Raw genomic sequence first — 13,257 nt, 5'->3', positions numbered from 1 at the left:
AAATTCGGATCTGAACAGAACATTATCTGACCCTCACAGATCTCATTCTCAGATCAGTGATTTTCATGGATGTGTGAATGGATTTATAAAACTGTACGAGTCCGTGGACCATCCGATGAAAAAATCTGGCAGCACACGAACATTTCACACAAATGTGAGAATGCAGCCTAAGGGATTTTACAGATAACATTATCACTCCAAGTCAAACAGTGCAGATACAGAATAATATTTACATCCAGGCACTTACCGCTGACGTCTCATATGATCAGAGTCTGTTTCTGCTGCTTCTTCTCCATCTGGTCAGACCTTCATGTCGACATCTCCCAGCCACGACTCATCTTGTCACGATGATCTCCAGCCTAGAAAATAACAAGGTCACATATATTGTATACATACATGCTCCCCTGAATACAGATATGTACCACCCACCCATTAATATACTATTAGCCACTTAGTAATCAAAATATAACGTGATAAGCAGCACTATGCTCGCCATTAACTATAATCTCCGCCGCCCAATTATATCAATTATTCAGTCTCTGTGACTCAATTAACTGAAAGGTTACGTTCACACGGAAAATATATAAGGCTTTACAGTACCAGTAAAGTGAAACCCCCATCATTGCTCTCTCCCAGCACCCCCATCATTGCTCTGTCCCAGCACCCCCATCATTGCTCTGTCCCAGCACCCCCATCATTGCTCTCTTCCAGCACCCCCATCATTGCTCTCTCCCAGCATCCCATCATTGCTCTCTCCCAGCACCCCCATCATTGCTCTCTCCCAGCACCCCCATCATTGCTCTCTCCCAGCACCCCCCATCATTGCTCTCTCCCAGCACCTCCATCATTGCTCTGTCCCAGCACCCCATTATTGTTCTGCCCCAGCACCTTCATCATTGCTCTCTCCCAGCTCCCCCATTATTGCTCTCTCCCAGTACCCCCATCATTGCTCTCTCCCAGCACCCCCATCATTGCACTCTCCCAACACCTCCATCATTGCTCTGTCCCAGCACCTCCATCATTGCTCTGTCCCAGCACACCCATCATTGCTCTGTCCCAGCACCTCCATCATTGCTCTCTCCCAGCACCCCCGTCATTGCTCTCTCCCAGCACTTCAATCATTGCTCTCCCAGCACCCCATCATTGCTTTCTCCCAGCACCCCATCATTGCTCTGTCCCAGCACCTCCATCATTGCTCTCTCCCAGCACACCAATCATTGCTCTGTCCCAGCACACCAATCATTGCTCTGTCCCAGCACTCCCTTCATTGCTCTGTCCCAGCACCTCCATCATTGCTCTCTCCCAGCACCCCCGTCATTGCTCTCTCCCAACACTTCAATCATTGCTCTCCCAGCACCCCATCATTGCTCTCCCAGCACCCCTGTCATTGCTTTCTAACAGTACCCCATCATTGCTCTGTCCCAGCACCCCTATCATTGCTCTCTCCCAGCACCAACGTCATTGCTCTCTCCCAGCAACCCCATTATTGCTCTCTCCCAGCACCCCGTCACTGCTGTCTCACAGCAACCCCCGTCATTGCTCTCTCCAAGCACCATCATTGCTCTCTCCCAGCACCCCCACCATGGCTCTCTCCCAGCACCCCATCATTGCTCTCTCCCAGCAACCCGTCATTGCTCTCCTCGTCCCCACTATACCAATAATTGCTCTCTCCAGCCCCAACATCACCATCATTGCTCTCTACAGCCCCATCACTGCTCTCCCCATTGCCTCTATTCCCATCATTGCTCTCCTCAGCCCCCAGCCCCATCATTGCTTTCCCCATTCCTCCCTATCCCATCATTGCTCTCCCCAGCCCCACCATCCCCATCATTGCTCTCCCCAGCTGCATCATTGCTCTCCGAAGCCCAATCAGCCCCATCATTGCTCCCCCATCCCCATCAGCTCCATCATTGCTCTCTCCAGCCCTATTATTGCTCTCCCCAGCCCCATCAGTCACATCATTGCTCTCCCCATCTCCATCATTGCTCTCCTCAGCCACATCATTCCTCTCGCTAACACCTACAGCCCCATTATTGCTCTCCCCAGCCCAATCAGCCCCATTATTGCTCTTCCTAGCCCCACCATCCCATCATTCCTTTCCCCAGCCCCATTATTGCTCTCTTCAACCCCACCGTCCCATCATTGCTCTCCCCAGACCAATCAGCCCAATTATTGCTCTTCACAGCCCCAGCAGCCCCATCATTCCACCCCCAGCCCCATTATTGCTCTCCCCAGCCCCACCATCCCATCATTCTTCTCCCCAGCCCCAATATTGCACTCCCCAGCCCCACCATGCCATCATCGCTCTCCCCGCCCTATCATTGCTCTCCCAAGCCCCATCAGCCCCATAATTGCTCTCCCCAGCCCCACCAGCCCCATCATTGCTCTACCCAGCCCCATCATTGCTCTCTCTAGCTCCCAAAGGCCCCATTATTGCTCTTCCCAGCCCCATCAGCACAATCTTTCCTATCCCCAGCCCCGTTATTGCTCTCCCCAACCCCACCATCCCATCATTGCTCTCCCCAGCCCAATCAGCCTCATTATTGCTCTTCCCAGCCCCACCATCCCATCATTCCTTTCCCCAGCCCCATTATTGCTCTCCTCAGCCCCATCAGTCTCATCATTGCTCTCCCCAGCTCCATCATTGCTCTCCCAGCCCCATCATTGCTCTCCCTAGCCCCTATAGCCCCATTATTGCTCTTCGCAGCCCCACCATCCCATCATTCCTTTCGCCAGCCCCATTATTGCTCTCCTCAACCCCACCATCCCATCATTGCTCTCCCCAGACCAATCAGCCCCATTATTCCCTCCCCAGCCCCACCATCCCATAATTGCTCTCCACTACCTCCCTTCCCCAACGTTTCAGTAAAACAAAACGAAAAACAACAACTTACCTCAGCTCGGTCCCCTGCAGCATCCTCATGGTTGCGGCAGTATTCTGCCTAACCCAGGAGCGCCATGCATGATGACGTCATCAAGCTGCGCACGCCTGGGTCAGGGAGAAAGCAGAGGATGGATCCCTCCAGCTCTGCTGCTATTCTTCTCCTGTCAGCAGCGGAGCTGCAGAAATCGCTCCCTTCGTGCCGTGTGCAGGGAGAAGCTAGACTACTATGGGGCCTCGAAGACTCATGGGCCCCATAGCAGTTGCGTGGTCTGCTGCCATTGGCGGTACGCCACTGCTTGTAATTATAGTAAGACAGGAGCCAGCTCTGCAGTCGTGCCCCAGAGGAGTGGAGGCTGCACCACAGAGAAGATGGTGCATTCAGCAGGTTCTTCTCTCTGAAGACTGTACAGTGGGTACAGAAAGTATTCAGACCCTTTAACATTTTCACTCTTTGCAGCCATTTGGTAAATTCTAAAAGTTCATTTTTTTCTCATTAAAGTACACTCTGCATCCCATCTTGACTGAAAAAAAAACAGAAATGTAGAAATGTTTGCAAATTTGTTAAAAAAGAAAAACTGAAATATTACATGGACATAAGTATTCACACCCTTTGCTCAGACACTCATATTTAAGTCACATTTCCTTGTTATCCTCCTTGAGATGGTTCTACTCCTTCATTGGAGTCCAGCTTTGTTTAATTAAACTGATAGGACTTGATTTAGAAAGGCACACACCTGTCAATATAAGACCTCACAGCTCACAGTGCATGTCAGACCAAATGAGAATCATGAGCTCAAAGGAACTGCCCAAGTAGCTCAGAGACAGAATTGTGGCAAGGCACAGATCTGGCCAAGGTTATAAAAGAATTTCTGCATTACTCAAGCCTCCTAAGAGCACAGTGGCCTCCATAATCCTTAAATGGAAGAAGTTTGGGACCACCAGAAGTCTTCCTAGACCTATTCGTCCAGCCAAATTGAGCACTCGTGGGAGAAAAGCCTTGGTGAGAGAGGTAAAGAAGAACCCCAAGATCACTGTGGCTGATCTGCAGTAGGAAGATGGGAGAAAGCTTCACAAAGTCAACTATCAGTGCAGCCCTCCACCAGTCGGCCCTTTATGGCAGAGTGGCTCAACGGAAGCCTCTCCTCAGTGCAACACATATGAAAGCCCTCATAGAGTTTGCTCCAAAACACATGAAGGACTCCCAGACTATGAGAAATTAGAATATCTTGTCTGATGAGACGAAGTTAGAACTTTTTGTTGATAATTCTAAGTAGTATATGTGGAGAAAGCCAGGCACTGCTCATCACCTGCCCAATAAAATCCCAACAGTGAAACATGGTGGTGGCAGCATCATGGTATGGGGTGTTTTTCAGCTGCAGGGACAGGACAACTGGTTGCAATTGAAGGAAACATGAATGCGGCCAAGTACAGACATATCCTGGATGAAAACCTCTTCCAGAGTGCTCTGGACTTCAGACTTGATCGAAGGTTCACCTTCCAACAAGACACTGACCCTAAACACACAGCTAAAATAACAAAGGAGTGGCTTCAGAACAACTCTGAATTCTTGACTGGCCCAGCTAGAGCCCTGACCTGAACCCAATTGAGCATCTCTGGAGAGACCTGAAAATGGCTGTCCACCAACATTCACCATCCAACCTGACGGATCTGGAGAGGATCTGCAAAGAAGAATGGCAGAGCATCCCCAAATCCAGGTGTGAAAAACTTGTTCCATCATTCCCAAGAAGACTCATGGCTGTACTAGCTCAAAAGGGTGCTTCTACTCAATACTGTAACATCCGTGGTGGCGTGCTTGCATAGTGCACCACCTCCCACTATGCAAGATCGCAATGTTACCCTTCAGTCCAGTCTGCAAACCTTGCTCCTGTTCATGCTGTGTGCATGCCTCTGGTCTGATTGCTTAGGGCGGCGGCCCAGTTACTTCCTGATTCTTATACCTGCTGTGGGCACACTCCTAATGCGTCCCCAGCCTATTGCTGTGAGTCACTGGATATTTAAACTCACTTCACCCTGAAGGAGGTGCCTGAGTAACACTATCATTCAGTGTGCTCCTTCGCCTCCGAGTTGCCAGGTCTTGTTCTGTTTCTTGTCTGTTTCGCCACTCTGGGGGCCGTTTACCCAGACCTGTTATCTGTGACTTCTAGTCTCTTTCCGCCATCCTGGGGGCAGTATGCCCAGGCCCGTTATCTGTATCTGTGACTTCTAGTCTGTTTCCGCCACCCTGGGGGCTGAGTTCCCAGGCTCGTTCCTTTACCTTGTTCCTGGTTCAGTCTCTGTCTGAACAGTGTCCTAGCTCGTTACCTGTTTGTCTCTATGTCCGTACCTTCCCTTTTCCTGCAGTGTCTGAACCTGCCCCTAACTCCAACTCATTGTCTCTGTACTTCTGTTTGTGAGTTTAGAGTCCACTCGCTACTTCATTGTAAGTACCTTGTGTGTATCTGGTTCTGCTTGTCCCTTCCAGTCTGTTCCATGTGAACAGAGCCCTGTCCTCTCTGCCTGCACCTTCCGCCCTGTTCTGCTCTGCCTTGTCCACCGCACCCGAGGTTTAGCCCTCGTCCGCTTGCTCACCGCTCCAGCGGTTCCTCTCTGCTCTGCCTTGTCCACCACACCAGCGGTTTCGCTCTGCTTGCTTTCCGCTGCAGCGGTTCCCCTCTACTCTGCCTTGTTCACCGCTCCGGCGGTTCCTCTCTGCTCTGCCTTGTCCACCGCTCCGGCGGTTTTGCTCTGCTCTGCCTTGTCTACCGCACCTGCGGTTTCTCCCTGCTCTGCTTGCTCACTGCTCCAGCAGTTCCTCTCTGCTCTGCCTTCTCCTCCGCTCCGGTGGTTCCACTCTGCTCTGCCTTGTCCACCGCACTTGCGGTTTCGCTCTGCTCCACTTGCTCACCGCACCAGCAGTTCCGCTCTGCTCTGCCTTGCCCACCGCTCCGGCGGTTGCTCTCTGCTCTGCCTTGTCCACCCCTCCTGTGGTTTCGCTCTGCTCTACCTTGTCCACTGCATCTGCGGTTTCGCTCTGCTCTACTTGCTCACCGCACCAGCAGTTTCGCTTTGCTCTGCCTTGTCCTCCGTTCCGGCGGTTTCGCTTTACTCTGCTTGTCTACCGCATCTGCGGTTCTGTTCCTGAATTCCAGTCTGTACTGGACCCTATCCAGCCTGCGCTCCAACCTGCTAGTACCTCCCTGTCTGCACGCCAGCTGTGCCTGCCAGTACCTCCCTGTCTGCACTCCAGGCATGCTTGCCAGTACCCCCCTGTATGCATACCAGCCGTGCTTACCAGTATCCACCTGTCTGCATACCAGTCGTGCCTGTCAATACCCACCTGTCTGTATGCCAGCCTAACCTGCCTGTTCCTGCATTCACCGGTGTGGGTCAACAGCGGTGTCCGGGGTCTGATCTGGAGTAGCACGTGGTCCCTCTGCTCGGTTCCTCCCTGGTGCACGGAATCGACTGAGCCGCCGTGCGACCTTGGTCGGATCGGGTTGATACTTAGTTACGCCCCTCCAGGCACTCCCCGGTTCATGGTACAGTGGGATCACTAAATACACACACGCCAGTCAGTCCGGGCGTGTGCATAACAAATACTGAGCAAAAGGTCTGAATACTTATGACCATGTGATATTTCAGTTTTTCTTTTTTAATAAATTTGCAAAAATTTCTACATTTCTGTTTTTTTTCAATCAAGATGGGGTGCAGAGTGTACTTTAATGAGAAAAAAAGGAACTTTTTAGAATTTACCAAATGGCAGCAATGAAACAAAGAGTGAAAAATTTAAAGGGGTCTGAATACTTTCCGTACCCACTGTACATCCATGTGCAATCATCTGCAGGGAGGGTAAGTCCATGTGTAATGTGTGGGTATATACGGTATTTATATGTATGTATGTGTAATATGTTTGTATAGAGGTGTGTTATATGTCATCTCTATGTATTTGTGTACATACTAGATGGTGGCCCGATTCTAACGCATCAGGTATTCTAGAATATGTATGCGGCCGACCGGGCGCGACTAATCAGCGAAGCAATATTTAAATGGGTTGTGCACTACTTTAAATTAACCCCCCAATGTATCCCCCCGGGGCCCCTAATGAATTTTGTAATTATGTCATGTTGTCAATACTGCTTGTGACAACATCACTGACCACGCACAGCCAGCGCGTAATTCCCCCGGCTGCAGCCGACTCTTGCTTCCGCTTACATCACGACTATTTGCTGCTGCAGCCAGGGGTCTCCTGTTCCGCGTACCACGGTGAATGACTGACTGTGGGTGGGGTTATCCCCCATCGTGTCACACCCAGCATCCACTGCGCGCTCTGTCAATGAATGTGCGTGCTTGATCTCCCGACGGTGGCCTGTGTGTTTCAAATCCGGCGCCAATTCGTGGCCAGGCTGCCGCAACCAATCAGCAGAGGGGTGTTTAAATTTGGCGCCAATATCGACAATCGGCGAACAGTGTAAGTGAGGACCGGTAACCTCCATGCAGCTACCGTCAGTAGATCAGCGGCTAAGGCCGCTGATATCCCGACGGCAAGAGTGAAAGGAGGACCGGGGAGCAGCGCCGCCTAGGCCGCCGGTCGGGGTACTTCCGCTGAGAGCAGCTAGCGCCGATCATCTCCCGGCTGCATCGCCGCTGACCTCCATGCGGCAGGACGGCCGCCATCTTGTTCTGAAATCCCGTGTCGCTGATTGGCCGCGGCCGGACCAATCAGCGACGCGGGATTTCCTGGACGGACAGAAAGACAGGATAAGCCGATTATATAGTAGATGTGTATGTGATGTCCATGTATTTATCTGTGGTACATCCATGTATTCTCCTGTGTTCATATGTAGCATTTCAGCTCCATTAAAACTTTGAGAAAGACCTGGTGTGGTGGGGCTGAAGTGCCACATATAAACATACAAGTGAATAAATACATTTTATGATGTCTGTGGTGCAGCACGCCCTAAAGTGAACCTGACATGATACATGCTGCTCATCCACAGGCTCCGGCTGCTCCATCTGGCAGGATGATCTCAGCCAGCAATGTTTTACTCTGAAACGTGGCGGAGTTTCAGATAAAAACATACTTTAAAAGCCACAATGGAACTAGCCGCACGGTAGACTAGTTGGACAGACGTGACCCGATGGCTTTTCCCACCCGCTGCCAGTGACTGACCGGTCTCTCAATCATGCATGCAGTAATACTGGCAACTTGTCAGTCACTGGCAGCGGGTGGGGAGAAGCCGCAGAGTTATGTCTGTCCGATTCATCTGTGGCGCCCTGCTGCGCATTGGTGCCACAGATCCCAGAGGGGTGCATGGACGGATTTCTCCACAAGAGGCCCTCACAGCATACATACACCTCCACCCTACCACCTCAGACCACCAGAGGGAGCCCGGATAGGGACGTATATTTACAGAGGGTGGAGTTAGGCAGTCAGTCTGCTGCAGCCAGTGAAGTGCTAAGGTCAGTTCAGACTCCGGTAGCTCCAGTTAGTGAGCATAAGGCTTGCCGACGCCATGACAGCGGTGAAGCGCAGCAAACCTGCTGCTAGTCTGTAGCCTAGTGAGGGCCCCGAGTAGGCCGAAGGCTAATGGAGTGAGTAACATAGGGGGCAGAGGAGCTTTACAAGCTCACCCCAGAAAACATATACCGGAAACTGGGTCCGTGTCTACAGGGTCCAATATCCCCTGTAGAGACAACCGGAAGCTCTGGAAGACTTCAAGTCCCAGGTTCACCAGAAGCTAATACGTACCAGAGCCAGGAGTCACAGAGGCCCCGCTACCAGAGAGTGTGATCTCCAACCAAAGGCCCTACCACAAGATCAGTCAGTGCAAGACAAAAAACAAGTTAGGCCTATCTTCAGGCAGGTCAGAAACTTACCAAGGAAAAGGCAAAGTACAGGAGGCCCTACACCCGCTCACTGGGGAGAGTCCTGATATGCACCCTTCACCCTACAGTGCTCCGGAACGTGCCTGAAATAACACCAGTAAAGGTACTGTAGTGAACTGTGTTTGCCTATCCTTCTTCCGACCCGGCTGGGTCCCCTCTGTCCTGAACCCCTGCACTTATGCTGCCCTGAGGCCCTGGTCCACCTGTGGGGAGCTACAACATCTAAGCTGCCAGAATACCGGCCTCAGAGGACTGCTGCAGCGCTGGTGGTCCTCACCAGACACCACAGGTGGCATCACAAACTTTCATTATCCCCTTTCTTTTAAAAGAGACCCCAGGGTACGGGCCCGGGAGCCGACTACCGCGACATCCCCCAAGACCAGGCATCAAGGCCCAGGCGCCGAGTAATCCCCATCCCCTGGTCATTACATCTCTCTTTCCTGGCGTCACGAACAGGATATCGTGCCCGCGACAATGACAGAGTGTTGTGCCCATTGCCACCGGGTACTGTGTGCCTTTAATAACGAACTGTATATTGAACTGTGGCGAAGATCGCCGCCATTGTTATGTCACTGCGCAAGAAGAAGGGCGTTACCGCAGGAAAACTAAGAAGCGTACCTGCAGTAGCGCGCAAAGTCTCAGACCCGCCCCACGCAGGTCCTGGCAGGAAGCCCCAGCGAGCGCTCTGACGGAGGACGCAAAGCGACGCAGGGTCCTAGCTAGAAGACCGTCACATGCGGCGCTGCGGCCTACAGAAAAAAAGGTAGGCCACGATTCGCTAGGGGGGCGCCACAATGTCGGAGGAGCAGCCCGACGCCGGGGCCCAGGTTAACAGCCCCGATAATCCACACGCGCTCAATGCCGCGCAGGCCGAAACAGCCGCTCCATCAGCAGGGCCTGTAGCCCCTGTCATGCCCATGGCCCTACCGTACGTCCCTGGAGCGAAGTGGCTCCCCCAGTACAGCGGCAAACCAGATACCCTGTCTGGATTCAAGCGGAAAATATGCGGTATACTGGACATGTACTCTATGACGGGCAAACAAAGAGCCGCTGTAGTTTTGGGACAATTGACTGGTGCTGCGGAGAGGGAAGTAGAAACTTGGTCGGCCGCAGACCAGGAGTCAGTGCCCGTAATCTTTAAAAAGTTACAGACTGTATTTGAGGACCGCACTGAGACAGACCTCCGGATGAGGTTCTACCACTGCTCTCAGCAACCGGAGGACAGTGTTCGGGACTATGCCTGGCGCTTACAAGGGGCGCTGCAAGCTCTGAAACAGATTAGTCCAACCAGCATAACTGATGAAAATAAAATGCTAAAAGAACAGTTTGTCCGAGGGCTGAGGTCCCAAGAGGAGAGCAGGACTGTGCGTTGGTGGTCCTTAGATCATCCAGATGCCACCTTTGACACCCTTAAGGACATTGGAAAAGTAATAAGGTAACACCAGCTCACCTGAACAATGACGTCCTGAAGCAAGGTGCAATGAACCATTCAAAGTAGTTCCACAGTATAAGGAGAAAGGATTACCAGCTTCATGAATAGTTCAAAAATAGGTTTCTTTATTGTGAAAAAAGCTCTGTAAAAACAGATTCCATAGTCACATAGTGTAGCCAGGGCAACACGTTTCGAACGCTAAAGATGCATATGTGTTTTCTTCTTTGTCATGTGATTGTTTTTACTATGCATATACTCTGCAAATTGGTTTTATATTTTTTGTATGCAAATTTATGTATCATGTGACTTCCATTTTGTATGCGATTGGTGAACAATGGTTTATATACCATGGGTATGCCATTTGCAAGCCGCTCTTGACAAAGAACGCATCTTTAGCGTTCGAAACACGTTGCCCTGGCTATACTATGTGACTATGGAATCTGTTTTTAAAGAGCTTTTTTCACAATAAAGAAACCTATTTTTCAACTATTCATGAAGCTGGTAATCCTTTCTCCTTATGCTGTGGAACTACTGCGAATGGTTCATTGCACATTGCTTTAGGACGTCATTGCTCAGGTGAGCTGGTGTTACCTTATTACTACTCCATTGTTGAACTTTATCACCGTGCACTCCAGATAACTAATTCTAAGTTGGAAGAAATTATGCTTATTTAAGCTTATTTTTTTGGACATTTAAAAAAAAACTGAGTTTTTTTTTTTTCCTTCACTAAGACGTCTTGTAATAGTCCAAATATGACTGATATAAATGAAAATAGAGTTCGCAAAGCAGTGGAGGTATTTTCATTGGACACAAATTCCAGCAGTAGTTTACCAACAAAATTATCTGATGAATTTCATGACATAGAAAAATTAATTATGAGTGAAACAAAAATATGGTGGGATCACAAAACCCTCGAAAATTATGTTTCTAAAAACATGATACCTAGAGGACTTCGTTTAAAAAAAGTACCAACTACAGTTTATTCCCCTGCTTTTGTCAACAAGTGGAATCAAGCACTTTCAGACTGTTCTATAGTGCTGATCAAACTGATTATTGCGGAGGAAGAACTAAAATTGTCAAAATTAAATACTGATATTAAATCCCTAAAAAATTCACTCAAAGAGCGTTTTGATAAAACTATTTTCGAAAACAAAATGCAAAACATATATGTCAATGTCTCAAAGTTAGAAGAAGTTATTACTTTGAGAAAAAAAATCTAAATTCATCAGAGATAATAATGACTACCAGCTGGATCAGGTGTATGAATGGGGAAGGTGGGAAAAAGTCCACACACCCAGATCAATACTAAAACGTACACCTTCCTATAATTGTAAAAAACTCCACAGAAATCACATGTCAGTTTTAGTTCATTCGATCCAGATATATCGGATGGTAACACTAATGACTCAGATTCCAGTCACTTAACTAAGGATTTTTCCTATTACCAGAATATAAAAAAACGCAGAAGAAACGCAAACGAGGTGGACGGAAACATTCCAAGCACCTCAAGAATGACTTCTCGCTACAGAAAGTAACATGTGATTCATCCCCTACAAAGAATTTCCTGAATTTATCCAAACACCAGCTCACAAGTGAACAAATACAAGTTCTATCCTATGGACTGAATTTTGCACCTGATAGAAAATTTGATCTCTTTGGGACCTTGAAAGATGTCAATAAATTTGTAAGAAACCTGACGGTAAAAAGACATTTTTTGATGAGACTGAATCTGCACCTAACAATATAGATCATGACAAAATAACCAATGAATTTCGGACTCTTAATTTTCAGGAACAATCAGCATTACTACACCTTCAAGATTTGGAAAAAGAAAATTGCTCTCCACAACCTAGCACCAATTCAGCAGAGTTTTTTTCAGGGCGGAATCCTTTTTTTTATCCTATACAATCAAGAACGGGAGCAATGGATAAATTTCAGTAAACTATTCAACGTGAACTAAAAAATCTCCATATGCAGGTGGAAAATAACAGCTCAAAAAGTAATTTGAACAAAAAACAAATGAAGGCATTACAGGAACTAAAACGGATGGAGGATATCATTATTAAGATGTCAGATAAAGGCGGACTAGTAGTAGTTATGGATGCAGACATGTATCACAACCAAATGTTGGAGCTTTTCTCTGATACAACTACTTACACAAAGGTTCCATCAAATCCCTCCACAGATTACAAAATAATAACCCATGCTATAATAAACGAAGGCTTTGTTTTAGGGGTTATTACAGCTAAACAAAAAGACTTTCTCAATGTTGAGCATCGCATATGTGGCACCCCAGGGGTCTGGTTACCACAGTAATAGAAATATTATGTCTGAGAGCAAGTTGAGGTTTCTCTGGCCAGGAGCCCTAAGCATGCAACACGGCCCGCCCAGACCTGGGAGGGGAGGAATCTGCCCTTATAAACTGGGTCTGGGGCGGGATTAGGGGAGAAAGAGTTCAGTTCCAGACACAGGGAAAGTTACAACAGGAGCTCTGTAGGAGCAGGAGCGAGTGCCAGAGGCTGGAAGCTAGAAAGCTCGCCTTGGCTGAAGACACTAACCCGGACACTGAGTCCGAGGCTGTGGGGACATCCAGGTCCAGCAGCAGAATCCAACAGGCAGGGGATTCCATGTCCTCTGGCCTTAGAAACCCGAAGGCACGGTCACAAGCAAGGGACCAGCACCGCCATCGTGAAGCGAAGGCTAACGGGAGGCCCCAAGTCACCGGCCATACGGGTGAGCACCACACGGTATACTCAGGGACGTGGGCTACTTCTACCCGCATAGAGCAAGGTAGCCAGGAAAGAGTGCAGATAGTCGGGGAGGCCTACACCTGCACCTGGCCAGGGGAGATCCTGCTTGCTCACAGACAGACCAGGCCCCTACTGCTAACCAGTACTCCCGGGAGGGTCTGCGTTATACCATCAGTAAAGACCCTGAACTGCACCACACGTCTCTGTGATTCCTTGCCGCACCAGCACCATTACTACCGGGACGCTCACACCATCACTCCCATCATCCACATTAGCTGCCCTGAGGCAATACTCCTCCCGTGGGG

The 13,257-nt window shown here is 49.3% G+C and overlaps 1 long non-coding RNA gene across 3 annotated transcripts in view; it reads right to left on the bottom strand.

Moving 5' to 3' along the window:
• The window catches only part of LOC141240292 (uncharacterized), a 149,878-nt gene that overhangs the window by 85,937 nt on the left and 50,684 nt on the right, over positions 1–13,257 (bottom strand). Inside the window, exon 2 of one of the 3 annotated variants that reach the window (XR_012305559.1) lies at positions 248–359. The exons of the other annotated variants lie outside the window; for them this stretch is intronic. This is a non-coding gene — a long non-coding RNA (uncharacterized lncRNA). The remainder of the gene's footprint in view (positions 1–247; positions 360–13,257) is intronic. 3 annotated transcript variants of the gene reach the window in all.

Source organism: Phyllobates terribilis, unplaced genomic scaffold, assembly GCF_046119375.1.
Source record: "Phyllobates terribilis strain yellow unplaced genomic scaffold, ASM4611937v1 Scaffold_815__1_contigs__length_636389, whole genome shotgun sequence".
NCBI lineage: Eukaryota > Metazoa > Chordata > Amphibia > Anura > Dendrobatidae > Phyllobates > Phyllobates terribilis.
The sequence above is the reverse complement of the archived record's forward strand: the minus strand, read 5'-3'. Positions and strand labels throughout refer to the sequence as shown.